The sequence below is a fragment of the Zonotrichia albicollis genome, chromosome Z, assembly GCF_047830755.1.
Source record: "Zonotrichia albicollis isolate bZonAlb1 chromosome Z, bZonAlb1.hap1, whole genome shotgun sequence".
Taxonomy (NCBI): Eukaryota; Metazoa; Chordata; class Aves; order Passeriformes; family Passerellidae; genus Zonotrichia; species Zonotrichia albicollis.
The window spans coordinates 38,197,590-38,211,109 of record NC_133860.1 but is presented as its reverse complement, the minus strand read 5'-3'; positions in this window follow the sequence as shown (position 1 = coordinate 38,211,109).

The window sequence follows — 13,520 nt, the reverse complement described above, 5'->3', positions numbered from 1 at the left end:
CTGGCATAATTGAACAGCAAGCATGATATGCCTATACTCCAGCCATGTACAGGGTTAGCCCACGCAGGCTCCCAAGATGCTGGATGCTTTACAACCATCATGCTACAGCATTTATCAGACTCCTGCTTGCAATGACAGCATGATGTGACTTGCTACAGATCTGTGCTACACACCAACTAAAAGCAAGTTGCTGCTAATTATTCAGATTCTCTCAGGCAATTACAATCTCTGCAAGTTCCTTCATCTGCTCTTGTTAGGAAATGTCTGAATCCATTCTCCTCTGAAGAAACCACCACCAGAACTCAGTCTACAAGACAAATCCAGATGCAATCTTACAAGACAAATCCAGATGCAATCTACTAACACCTTTGGTCTTTGGTGAAAATAAAGTCTGATTCTTTGAAGACCTGCAGAGTCTCCTCTGTAACAAACAAGTCTTGAAGACATGATTGCTATACAATACCTCCCCTCTCTTTTTAATCATAACTCTAAGTATCCAATTTGGGAAGACTGAAATTTCAGAGTAATGATCTGAAACCTGTAACATCCCGTGTATTTTCCTATCCATATGGAAGAATAGTTCTCTGTGATTTTTGCCACTAAGTTCTTAGAAAGCCACAGCAAGATAGAACTGTTTAAACATATTTTTAATGTAGAAATAGCATGAAAGAATAAAAAAAATCTGTAGAAACTCTTCATTGCAGTTTAAGATCAAACCTTACCCTATGAATTTCTCTAGGAACTCCCTTCCCCTTTTTCTCCTTCTCTGCTGCTGCAGGCTGCTTCCTAGGAAGCTAATGAGCTGCGTGTGACCATGCCTTTTGCTGGCTGACCTTTGTCTCTCCAGCCTGTATCCCCAGAACCTTTCACCCTGGCTGTGACCTGGCAATAGACCTTGCCGCATGTAGTTAACTCATCATCCCTATCCTGTATTAGAAATCCCATTATTAGATAACAGCATTAAAACCAGCACAAACAGCGAATTAATGTAGATTTACCTTTAATTAATATCTGTACTTTTATAGGCAAGAGTTGGATTATTCACAGAGTAAGAACATGTAACAGTTGCAGTTGCAGCTGAGAAATCAGTGAATGAGTTGTAATAATATATTGGTGGGAAAGGTTCCTGTTGTTTGTGCTTTGGTAGACGTTGTCATGAGATATTATGATGTACTTCCTAAGTCACATATGGTAACCATAATGTACTGGAACAGAGCTGTATCTATTTTGGTCATCCTTTGTGCTTGACAGCACTCAAGGTGACACCAAACTATTCTTCTGATCTCACAGATTCCTGTGGAGCTGCTTCTCTATGTTGATTTAAGACGTGAGAAGAGTTTCTCTTGAAGCGGTATTGTCAGGCAGCATATGGAAGTTGGACTCAATGTAGCTCAGCTTTGCCCCATGGAATCAGATTCACTAAGGGATTATTGAAAAACCTTAAGTATCTGAGTTGCAGGTGTTTGAGCTTTGTATATGTGTTATGAATACATATGGCCAGCCAGCTTCCTTCACAGAGACATTTCTTCACACATTTCTTCAAAATACAATCTCTAGAATAAAACATAGTCTTGAAAATATCTCAAGTTAATATTTTCAGAAGACACAAGTGATATATATGGTGCACTCTCTGATGAAGCATGTTTGAGCAAATCTTACTGCATTTTAGAGGTCATCTGTGACAAATAATAGGTATGCACAGAAGGCCTTCGATATATTTCAGAGTACGAAGGAGTTCGAATAAGGTTAAGTTTTCATCTCAGAAAATGCATGAGAAAAATGCAGACCTGACAGAAATCCATGTTTGCTATTTGACAAATAGCGAACACCTTTTGTTGAGGTGTGTTGGGAAATTTAACTAAAATGAGGTAAGATGCTGATATAAGGTGAGGATTTGTAGAAAACTTTCATTAGTGTAGAAAAACAGGGCTTGCCCCTGTGAATGGAAAAACAGGACAGCCTGTGGATAATCAGAAATAGTTTATTGGAATCCCAAGGGGGCCTCAGCCTTTTATTAATGCTAGTCAGTTCAGAGCATGGCTCTACATAACGCAGTGCACAGTAGGTAGCTTCAGCTACATCTTAATTAATTAGGCATGTCTTAATATATTTTAGAATTGCTAGAACAATGTGTGTTTAAAACTAGCTGCTCCAGCAAACCAAATTCACTGTATGTGAACCTTTCTTAGAAAATATAAAATTTTCTTCACAACAGGAAGGGAGGTTAGAACTTTTGAGAAGCAGCAGAATTTGTCTGGAAGGTTAGTGAGGAGAAAGACCTCTGGCTGGGAAAGATCAAGCTAGTGACTGCAATATGAAGGATGTGACTCAGAACTCAAGCTCAGTAAGAACTGTAAATTAAAGGATGTGACAAGTGACAGGATTTAATAAGTTGTCTAGAGTGAAAATGAATTCACCAAAAACAAAGCCAGGGGAATCTGAGATAATGGGAATAATGCCTGATTATATATATATAATATATATCTATTACAAATATTAGAGATATTATATATATTAAACATATATATTATATATTTTATATTTTGTATATATAATATATATTATATATAATATATGTTATATATAATATATCTTCTGACAATTACCAGCTGTTACTGATGCTTGATTATACGTATACATTCTGTCCATTACCAGCTGTTACTGGTAACCCTATGTCATGTTTTGACACTGGCACAATGCCAGTGCCCCCATGGAAGTTACTTCTCTCTGGTTTCTGCTGTGAGATGTAACCAGGAATAAGCAAAGCAGGCTCCCACTGAGAAATAAAGAAGAATTTATTATCCAAACTACAAGGGAAAGAAAAAAAAGAAACACACAAGGAAAATGAAAACTTCACAAATACAGCTCCTCCTCCTCCCCACCAAATTCCCCATATAATACATTCCCCTAAATCACCGACTCTTGGTCCGGCACCACATTTCAAACAATCAATTTTCAGTTCATCAAGAGGAGTCTTTCTTGTGCCATCGTGACCTCTTCCTTCATGCCCAGTGCTCTCACCACTGAACACGGACCAGAGCTGCTTCTAGCGTCGTCTTTTAAGGATGCCTTGTCTCATTGCAAAAAAGGCACAGTCTCTCCTTTGGGACACTTGTCTCCCCCACATTTTTTGCACCCCCTGAGGCCGAGGGGTACCCACACTGAACCCTCCTGGTTCTGAGGCCTTGCCCCCCCTGGAAGCAGTCTCTGTATCACAAGGAAATTGTCCATGGCTATACAAAAAAGAGTCTAACAAAAATGCTACTCCATCTTCTCAATTCTTCTGACATCTCTCTCTCTGGCCCAGACCTTCATCACTTGCCCATTTCCTTCTTCATCCTCTACTCTTATCACTCTTCTAGGAAGGGTTAATGTTCTGTAAAGTTTTCATCGTCCACAAAGAGTTAAAAGCGCCTACAAGCGGCTGGACTCTTTCTTGGTGCACCCTCCCTTCCTATCCTTCTCAGCTGTGCTGCCTGCTGCCGGCACATGTTTATCAAGTTTCAAGGTAACAGAGTCACAAGCACAGGCTGCACTCTCCCGGTACTTGTTTCTTCCACCCCTGCACCCTCGGGGTCAGGCCTGCCTCTCCCGGGCCACATGGCCTTCCCCTCCCCGGCCCAGCAGCAGAGACCTGGGCAGGGGAGGTCGGACCGGCTTCCCTCGCTGGAAATCCAAAAGGAACCTCCGACCGCAGAGCTCTGCTTTTAACCCTGTGTTCTCAGAGGCGGATCCAATGCTCCAGTGGGCCAAGCCAGGTGCCAATATTAAAATCTGAGCACCCATTGGCCTGACCACAGCATCTCAGCAGACTCATTTCCTGTCAAACCACCACACTCTAGTAACAAATTTCGCTAGAACTGCTCAGAAATGTCCAAATGGATCTTTTTCTGTTAAAAAATATGAACTAAATAACATGCAATCCGCTCACAAGAAAATACTAACCTGGGAATCTTGGGACAGACTGAGAACACTTCCTGCAAGGAGAGCTGTCAGGATTGGCTGCCAGACAAATTTCCATCAGGGGTTTGCCAGTTTGCTCAGCCGTATGCTTGGCATATACCTATAATGCATCCTCAGGTTTTTGACCTAAGACTCAATGGGTTGGCACCCCTGAGAGCTCCTATCCTGTATGTTGCCCTAGAAATCAGCAGTCCAGGAGTGTTTTCAGCTTTGCCAAGTCCCAGAGAGTAGCACTTAAGAGCTGCTGTTGCTTCCGTTGTTGTTGGGGAGTTTGATTTGAAATATCTGAAATGAAATCTTATTTCACAATGAAATCCAAATATGAATTTTCTCTTTCCAAAGAAATGTTGAAACTTCTGAAGACATTTTGGGGCAACATGCAATATCATTCTCTTCTAATTTTGTAATACCTTATAGAGAAGAAATTCTTACTTTTCTCACATCTAGAAGCTTTATAACAGAATAAAAACAGTCCCCTACTCACTTGCTTTGGCAAAGAAAAGGAGTTTTATCAAAAGATAAACTTGTCAGTGTTAGCAACTGAGGCCATGCTTGACTTCACTAGCTTGCCTTATGGTATTGTGTTTCAGCTTTTCACTTGCTTTTTTCTTAATATGCATTGGTCATGTCTGATTAAAAGCCCTCCTGAAAAGTGAATGCATAGCCATGGGCCAGCAATTAGCAAACACAAGAGAAGACAAAGGCACCAGAGTAGGGAAAATATGAATTATTCAGAGTAAATATAGGCCAGGAAGGGAGGTTGCTTTTGAAATGATAGTCACTCAAGCTGAAACATTCTGTCCATTACAGCTGGTACCTCTGTTAAGTTCTAAGCATAACTTTCTTTCCAAGATTTGCTGAAGTAGCCTTAGAGAGAAACAGGCAAGAAATGAAATGAAAAGAAAGAAACAGAAATGCTGGACTTTTCTGGGTAGGAAGAATAAAGAGATAAATATTATCACCTAATTAGTTATAAAAAAAAAAGCCCTGACAAAATAAGAAGAGTTGCTACATAGAAAACCTTTAAATAGTGAAGAAAAGCAACTGAAATGCTGGGTCAACATAAATACAACTAGAACTCCCTCACTGAAAGATGTCATATAATCTGTAATAATATGCTTATAATAATAATATTTTGACTAGGATTGCAGAAAACTATTGTATTTCTTTGTGGTGAAGCCATACAATACATATAAAACATGCTATGTGCTGTTGTTGTGGCTTAACAATGAGGACTGCTGATTACTCAGGAATGCATGAAGATTTCTTCTGCATTAACATAAAGTTGTTTACCTGTTTTCATGTCCATTGAGGATCGAAAATCTTGAATAGATACCCCTCTTACTTATATTCAGGCTTTGTCATACAAATTGTTAGCAAAACAAATGTTGCAAAGAGTATGCACTCTAACAGCTGGAAAATTGCCTTCTACATCTGGACCCCAATCTGAAAAAAATAGTGTGGAACTAATTCACCTGATTTCCACTTGTCCAAACATAAAGAAAAACACAGTGGAATATGTCTTACGCATGCCTTTAGCCACATATATTTCTCACAAGGAAAATGCAATGTAATTAGACTTATGGTTGAAAGAGGAAACAGAGGTTTCTTTTGGCTCCCTCTGATACACTAAAGTGTCCTTCTAAGAAGCTGTGAGAGTTTGTCCAAGCAAGATGATTATTGTTTCATGTTAAGAGAGTAATTCAGATGCTCATCTCTTTCCTATTATCACTGATAAAGCTGAGAATTAAATCATGAGGTTGTCAGCAATATAAATGTTTGCAATCACAGTTATTTTCATGAACTCCCATTGTCTACGAAAGTAGATTTTCTCTATATTCTGCAAGATTTTTTCTGCTCTGTGTCATTCATGATATTGAAAATAGGAATGTGTTGCCCAACTTTTTGATGGAGAACGAGATCGGTATTCTGGGATTCCTTACTCTCAGTTGGAGAGAGAATAAAAAGGCTAGGGCTGTTACAATTTTTGATGTTTTGTTGTTTTCAGCTTTGAGGAAAACAAATCCAGTATCAGTGTACACAGACAAAATAACATTCACAGCCTAAAAAATACTTTTGCTTGCTGCTGTAGTCAGCTACTGAGCACTGCTTAGGACAGTGCAAATATAGGCTCTGTGTCATATCATTGGCTTTCAAGGCACGAGTATAGGATTCCTCATAGTGTTAAAGCCTTTCACGGTAAATGTCTGTGCTATAAATTTTGATGTACTTCCCAGCTGAATGGATGCTCTGAGTGGAGACAGACTGGCTGGAGCTAAAGTAGTTAGGTTTGATTTACCTCTTCTTTATTATTCAGTTCTGTCGAGAATTTGGAGGAGTGATATCAAGGCATGTTGATTGACTTCAGTTTGTAGATTGAAATAAAGTAAGTGCTATTTAACCTTGGACAACACCATACAACCTTATACTGATATTATCAGGATGAAGTAATGTGTAGATTTGTAAGACAGACAATGAAACCTGATCTTTGCAAATAAATCCATTGACAGATGAGTTTTTCCTAATAATCATTCAGTGTGTATTTTTTGTGGAAGTCCTTATGGGATTTCCAGAATTAGAGAAGTACTTGTGAAGAGTCCGTGTGCGTGCCATTCCTTAAGCACTACTTATATTTAGTTTGATTTGTAAAGTTTGGTTTGTATATGTTGGCCATATTCATGCAGTGCATTTCATCTGCTGCTTTTTCTAGAGCTAAAACAGTTCTTGCTCTCCAGCATTTGCAGAATATTCCTTCTTGCTACAAATTTTCAGCTGCAGTTGTAGTGAGTGTGAGATAGCTATTAGTGTGCCTAAAATGAATGATGAAAAAGAATTGATCAATTTTCTAAGTCCTGTAGGCTCCTGTAGGCACTCTGTACGCTTCTGCATAAATATCTATATACTTCTGATATTCCTTGTCAGATGGAACAGAAGCTATTTGTGGAGTCAAATAATTCCCTCACCAGTTTCCCTCACCTAGCTTCCTCACAAAGAAGCAAAGTATGGTTTCTCTTTTCTTCTGGAATCAGGCAATGATATCAGGATTACTTTCCAGCTATTAATGAAACTCATTAACAGTTTTCAAGGCATTAATCCTGTGAAAAGGTCCTGTGTTTTGCTGCAAATTATGGGTGGCTTTTAGAGGACTTCAATACTGACAGTTTAAAGTGCCATGTAGTAAAAAGGGCAAGCAATGGTGGGAAAAAAAAAAAAAACCAAACCCAAGAGAGATGTGCAACTGTCCTGAGAAAGACCAGGGGTCTTAAAATTGAATAAGTCCTTGCTAGCAGTATTTCAGAAGGTAGTGTGATAGTTATGTGTGAATCCCTAGGGGCTTTCTGAATGGGAATGCCTGTCAACTGTGGCAGCTGTAAGTTACAGTCCTCCAAGCACATATTTGGTCTTCTGCATACTTGTCATGCAGTCTGGTGGCCCAAGGTTAAGCCAGAATTAGGATATTTATATCCTGAATATTATTGTCACCAACCCACACCAGAGTTAGACACAGTTGAGCTGTATTTGGCCATTGCATTAGACTCCGCGCACTCGAGGGAAATTCCCAAAAAGAGGAGGGGAAGGTCTGAGTAGTATCAGCTGTAGTATCACCGTGCAGCAAAGCGACAATTAAACACTCAGTGTGTACAGTTCTGGTTAGTGTCTATGCATGCAGAAATGTGACCAGCTCTCTCATACATATCTGCTGTTACTGTGCACCATGCCGTGCTGTTCTTGCTCAGACAAAACTGTCAGCAGCTGAAGGTGGAGCATGATCCTGTGATCTAAGGCCTTACTTTTTGATCACCATATCCTTTAAATTAACTAGTCTAAACAAGGTGAAATATAGAATCCTTGCTGGCTTTTACCAAAATAGGACTCTATAAATGAATCTCAGTTTATTCTTTTCCATCTCTGTTGATTTTCTGAGACCAACCCTTCCCACAGACGACAAAAATGCTTAGCATTCAACTGAAGAGCTATATCAGACTGCAGCTGAATTTGAAATAGCTGCAACCCTTAAGCGTTCAGGTCTTTCAGAGACTACGAAAATCCAGAGTGTGTGTGCAAAACAGACCCTGCAGAGTGAAGCTGTAAAAGGAGGTTTAGTCTGTCTCACATGTCCTGAAGATTCATACTTGGGTTTTTATTGGAATAAGTATCCCAATATAACCAGTTAGATGGTGCCTAGGCCAATTCTGACCTTCGCTGCTGGGCCAGAGGCAGCACTGCGGTGTTCACCCCAGAGATACCTTGGCTGGCGGCAGAGTGCAGCGGGGCACAAGACAGGACTCCGTTTACCTCAGGGGACAGCTTCTGGCGATGGTGAAGAGAAGAAGGGAGCGGATTCTGCTAGAAGGTAGCCAGATGTTTATTCCATGAGCACAGATATGTCTGCACTGGGCTACTGCTGATAACAGAATAGCGGCCGCATGGTCTCATTCACATTTTAAGCTCAGGACAGGGGAAGGGGAGGGGACAGGTGAGTCACCAACCAGGTGAAGGGGCAGGGTCTCAAGGTACTAGGGACACCTATCACACGACGCCTTGCTGGTATGTTAGCCTGATTGACAGGGCACACTCAGCGAGGGGCGAGGGGGAAGGGAGAAGGTAAAACAGGATATTGCAACACACCACAACAGGTTTTTATTCCAAATGAAGAAGTCTACATACAATTGGAAGGTTATGGAGTAAAACCACATATAGCCCACTGAGTTATCAAAGGAGTGTGGTTCTCATTCATTAGTTGTAATGGATGGGAATTCCCTTTGAAGTTCTAGTATTACAGGTTCTAAATTATTTGTTGTAAGTGGCTGGCTCTGTGTTTTGAGTGTTTTATTTAATGCCAGGTAGAATATTCTTGTGATGGTACTTAGGGAAAAAAAAGTAATTGTACCTTTTCTGTAAAAGAGAAAACCATGCAGCCAAGTTCAATATTCATCAGACAGCCCAGGACAGAGTGGAGAAGATGAGGAGGAGAAACCTCACAGATGCAGCTCCACTGATGTAAAACAAAGAGCTGTGCTCCTGACCACATCTTTTGAAGTGGTTTCTTCACCAAATCATTTTGAAGGAGCCTGGGAAGATCTTTCATCATCTGTCTCCTTGCTGCCCTTCCTTGATTAGTGTCAATGAGTTTGAGGGTGAGGGCTGAAAAAGGCTTGCCAGTGCAGCACTCCTTGTTCTGTCCCTCAGGCAGAATTCAGGGAAACACATGCAATGAATTGTCTTTACTTCTAAGTATTTTTCAGGTGAGACTAATATAACCACCTATCCAATGGCTATATACAACACATGAAACATATGTGTTGCAACTGACACAGTTTTGTACTGGCAAAGTGCCAGTACCCAATGTAATTTAAATATCATGGACTCAGTGTTAATCAGTAGCTTGTCTCTGAGAAGAAGACTGTGCTGATATTTCTAGTTAGTTCTTACTACAAAACTGATTTTTAAATCTAAGGTGGCCCAGTTCTATGAAGTAGAGTGTGAATATTATTTGCTTAACATTGCCATTTTCCATAGTTTTATGAATTATATTTCAGAATTAATAATAATTACCCAAGAAAGCAGTTGTCCTCATTTATTTGTCTGAATGACTTGAAATACATCTTGGAATTACCAAATCATGGAGATGTAGAGGACAAAAGCTAAACTATGACTCTATCATAGTATGACTCTTTGGATTTTGTTGGACTATTCTGCTTGTTTTATAAACTCTGTTTTTTCAATGCCATGCTTTTTAACCTCCATAAATAATTATTCCATGTCAGCAGCTGAGGTAATTTTGCTAAAGCCTATTCAGTTGCCCACATGCATGACAACCTTACTGCTATTAGGAGGAAAAGCATTGCATCATATTGAGCCACTAGGTACATAATTTCTAGTTCCACATCACATTCCATAGCAGTCTCAGTGTTCTACTTAGTGGGTATTTTTATGTACACGTCTTTCTAAATCTGGCACTTCAAGTTTCAGAGGCAATTGCCGCTGTACTTTCAAAAATCTACTCTAAATGTCAGAAGTTCCTCAATATATGTTCCAAAATCTACTCCCTAAGTCAGAAGTTCTCACATCAATGATAATGACACACCATTTTGACACTTCTCACAGTTTAACATATCTCTTAAGGAACTAATGACTACATCATATTCCCATCTTTCACTAAAAAAAATGTACATAAATAATATCAATCCACAGACTGGCCTATTGCACAGAACATGAAAGAGGAACACTGCAAATCCAAACATCTTTAGGTAATTAAGCAGCCTTCAACATGCATTTTTATTTAATTCTCATTGTTTTTACCAACACCTTCAGCTTTTTGTGATTAGGATTCCCCCCCACACACACACCTTTTTCCTTTCCCTTCTTCTTTGATCACTCAAGGTTGGCAACACAATCACAGAACCACAGAATCATTTAGGCTGTAAAAGAGCTCCGGGATTATCAAGTCCCACCTTTAAAAATACCACCCTCTTAACTAGATCATGGCATTAAGTGCCACATCCAGTCTGTTCTTTCTTGGTCACCTCCAGGGGTGGTGACTCCACCATTTGGATGGTGACTCCACTGTTTGGATGGCAGTCCATTCCAATGCTTAACCACCCTTCCCATGAAAAAATTCTTACTGATGTCCAGCCTCCCCTGGTGCAGCTTGAGGTGACATCCTCTTGCCCTGTCACTGGCTGCCTAGGAGAAGAGACTGACTCTCCCAGCTACAATTTCAGGCAGTGGTAGACAGTGACCGAGCCTCCTTCTCTCCAGGTTCCCTCAAGCCCTTCTCACAATATTTGTATTCCAGACTCTTCAACATCTCCACCACCTCAATGTCCTTGCAGTGAGGGCCCAGAGCTGGACACAATACTTAAAGTATGGCCTCGCCAGTGCGAACACCTGATGCTGCTCCATGAGAAGAAATTCTAAATCCATTCTAGCTCTCTAGTTTTAGAAGTGAAAAAATCATCATCATCAGTCTTCCAGTTGTAAAATTTAACTGCCCAGATTACTAACACATAAGCATGTTTCTGGAACTATTTGCATTTTACTGCATAAAATTCATTACTTTTGTTATATGTTTGATGGAGAGATAGAAGGTGATAAGTACAGATGGATTTTGGTAAGTAAATGTATAGGGATATACATCATTTCTGCAACAGAAGATAAAATACATCTTAAAGTAAGAACAGTTTTCAGTTTGAAGAGAAATGCAAAAAGTTTAAAAAGTCTCAATACATAAATTTCATTCTCTGTTCACAAAATACATCTATATTTTCTGTATTCTTATATGCCTAATGTTAGGTAGTATCATTTTCCTTGGAATGGTATTTTTTGATTAAAGATTGTTTAACTATGGGCAATTCTGAGACCTAGAGAAATACTTCAGTCATTCTCCTTTGGCAAAGTGACCTGTCAGTGGTGTGGTTTTAAAAATGCAGTTGCAGAGGTTGTGTTGCTTGATGTGGAAGAAGTAATACACCCAAATTTTCTCTGCATTAGGCAAGGCAATCCCATGAAGTTTTTAGCAAGTCTCATGTCAATCACCAGAAAGAACAGAACGAGGATGAAGAATCAATCGTAAGGGCAAGCAAAGATTTTGTGAATTTACTGTAAGATTTTCACATTTAGGAAGTTAAGCTTCAAGAAATCCTCCTGAAATTCCTTTAATTCCTTGTTAGTTTAAATTAGATATTTTTTCAGAATGTCCTTCATACTTTTGGTGCTGACTCAGATGTAAAAAGATCCAAAGGAATTATATGAAGCTAGTTATAAAAATTATGCAATCTGCAATAGACTTTTTTTTGGCACAACTGTTCAAGATTTTCTGTATGAGGAAAAACCACAAGGTACTTTTCAGAGCACAGAAATCCCTCCACGCTAAAATTTCTTAGCACTTCATGCCATCAGAAACACTGTGATAAAACTACTCCACATTTTTAGAAGAAAAATAATTTCTTTGTAATTGGATTATGAAGAATTTCACCCTGTAGTGACCCTAATAAAAAGATCAGTTGAAAATGACTTGTGAGAAATAACAGCTTAGTTGAAGTTGAGTAAAAAGGTGTTATAGGCGTGCAATGTGATGCCGTCAGAAACAAAGGCAAACACACTACTGGTGTGTATTAGAAGTACCTCCATCAGAAATGGAATGCTGTTACAGTCAGACCCCTCCACTTGTCACTTGTGAGACCCCACCTGGAGCACTGCACCCCGTGGGATGATGGCGAAAGATCCAGCAGGGCCCAAGGCTTGCTGCCTGTGGCCTGCACTGTGTACCTGCTTCGTTATCCTTGGGGATGGAGACTACATAATGCACATCAAGAAAGCATGGGTTGGCTGAAGGACAAGGTCCTGTGCACGTTGGATGGGGAATGGCTCTGATGAACTGCACAGAATGCAACAGTCATGTGATTGGAACTTCAAAGAGCACCATCACCCAAAATGTAACTTTTAGAATCATGAAGTCATAGAATGCCTTAGGCTGGAAAAAACCTCCAAGATCATCCAGGCCTTTGACTGATCATCACCATGCCAACTAAACCATAGCACTCACTAAGTCCAGCTGTTTCTTGAGTACTTCCAGTTTGTTCCAGTGCTTGACAACCTGTTTAGTGAAGAAATTCTTACTGATGTCTGACCTGAACTTTTCCATGGTGTAGCTTGAGGCCACTTTCTCTTGCCCTGAATTTGTGCATTAAAATACATGTCCTGCAAATACTAGTAAGTATAATGAAGTACATGCTTCCATGTGTATGACCATATTACTCAAACTGTCTGCTTAGGTCATGGTGCATGTAACAGGGAAGGAGGGGATAAGACTGGGTTGTACATATATGGGTAGGAATTTCACCTAAGTTAGGAGAAAAACTCAAAATCATCTTACCAACAGCTGACTGACAACCCTCCTCTCCCTCCTCCCAAGGAGAAACACCTTCTTCCTGAGCTTCTTAGTAGGATGGTTCTTACTCTTACCCTGGTGAGCACAGTATTAACTGTTATTAGAGCTCTATTGCAGCTATTGCATTCAGCAGCAGCAATCCTGAATCTGTATGTCTGTTGCTTCAATAAACCACAGTATTTGTGAATCTGTGATTGCAAAGTTCTTACTGAAGCAACTGGATCCAAAGTTTCTTACTGGTCAATCTCACCATTCATGAATCTATGATACCACAAATTCTTATTGAACATGACAAGACTTCTAGTGCCAAATGGATTAAAATCAGAGATTAAGCATAGTCACACCCAGCCTCTTTGATCTCTGAGGACTGGTGGAATGCAAGGGGGTTTATGTCCTGGCCAAATTGCTTAACCTTAATGCAACAGACCCTCAACATACACAGGGAATGGACTCATTGAAGCAGGTCCAGAGGAAGGCATGAATATAATCAGAAGGATGGACACCTCTCCTATGAAGACAGACTGAGGGATTTGGGCTTGTTCAGACTGGAAAAAAAAATTTTGGAGACACCTCTCAGCCCCCTTTCTAAAGGAGGCTTACAAGAAAGCTGAAGAGGGACCTTTTAAAGGGGAGTGTAGTGAGAGGATAAGGGTTAATGGCTTTA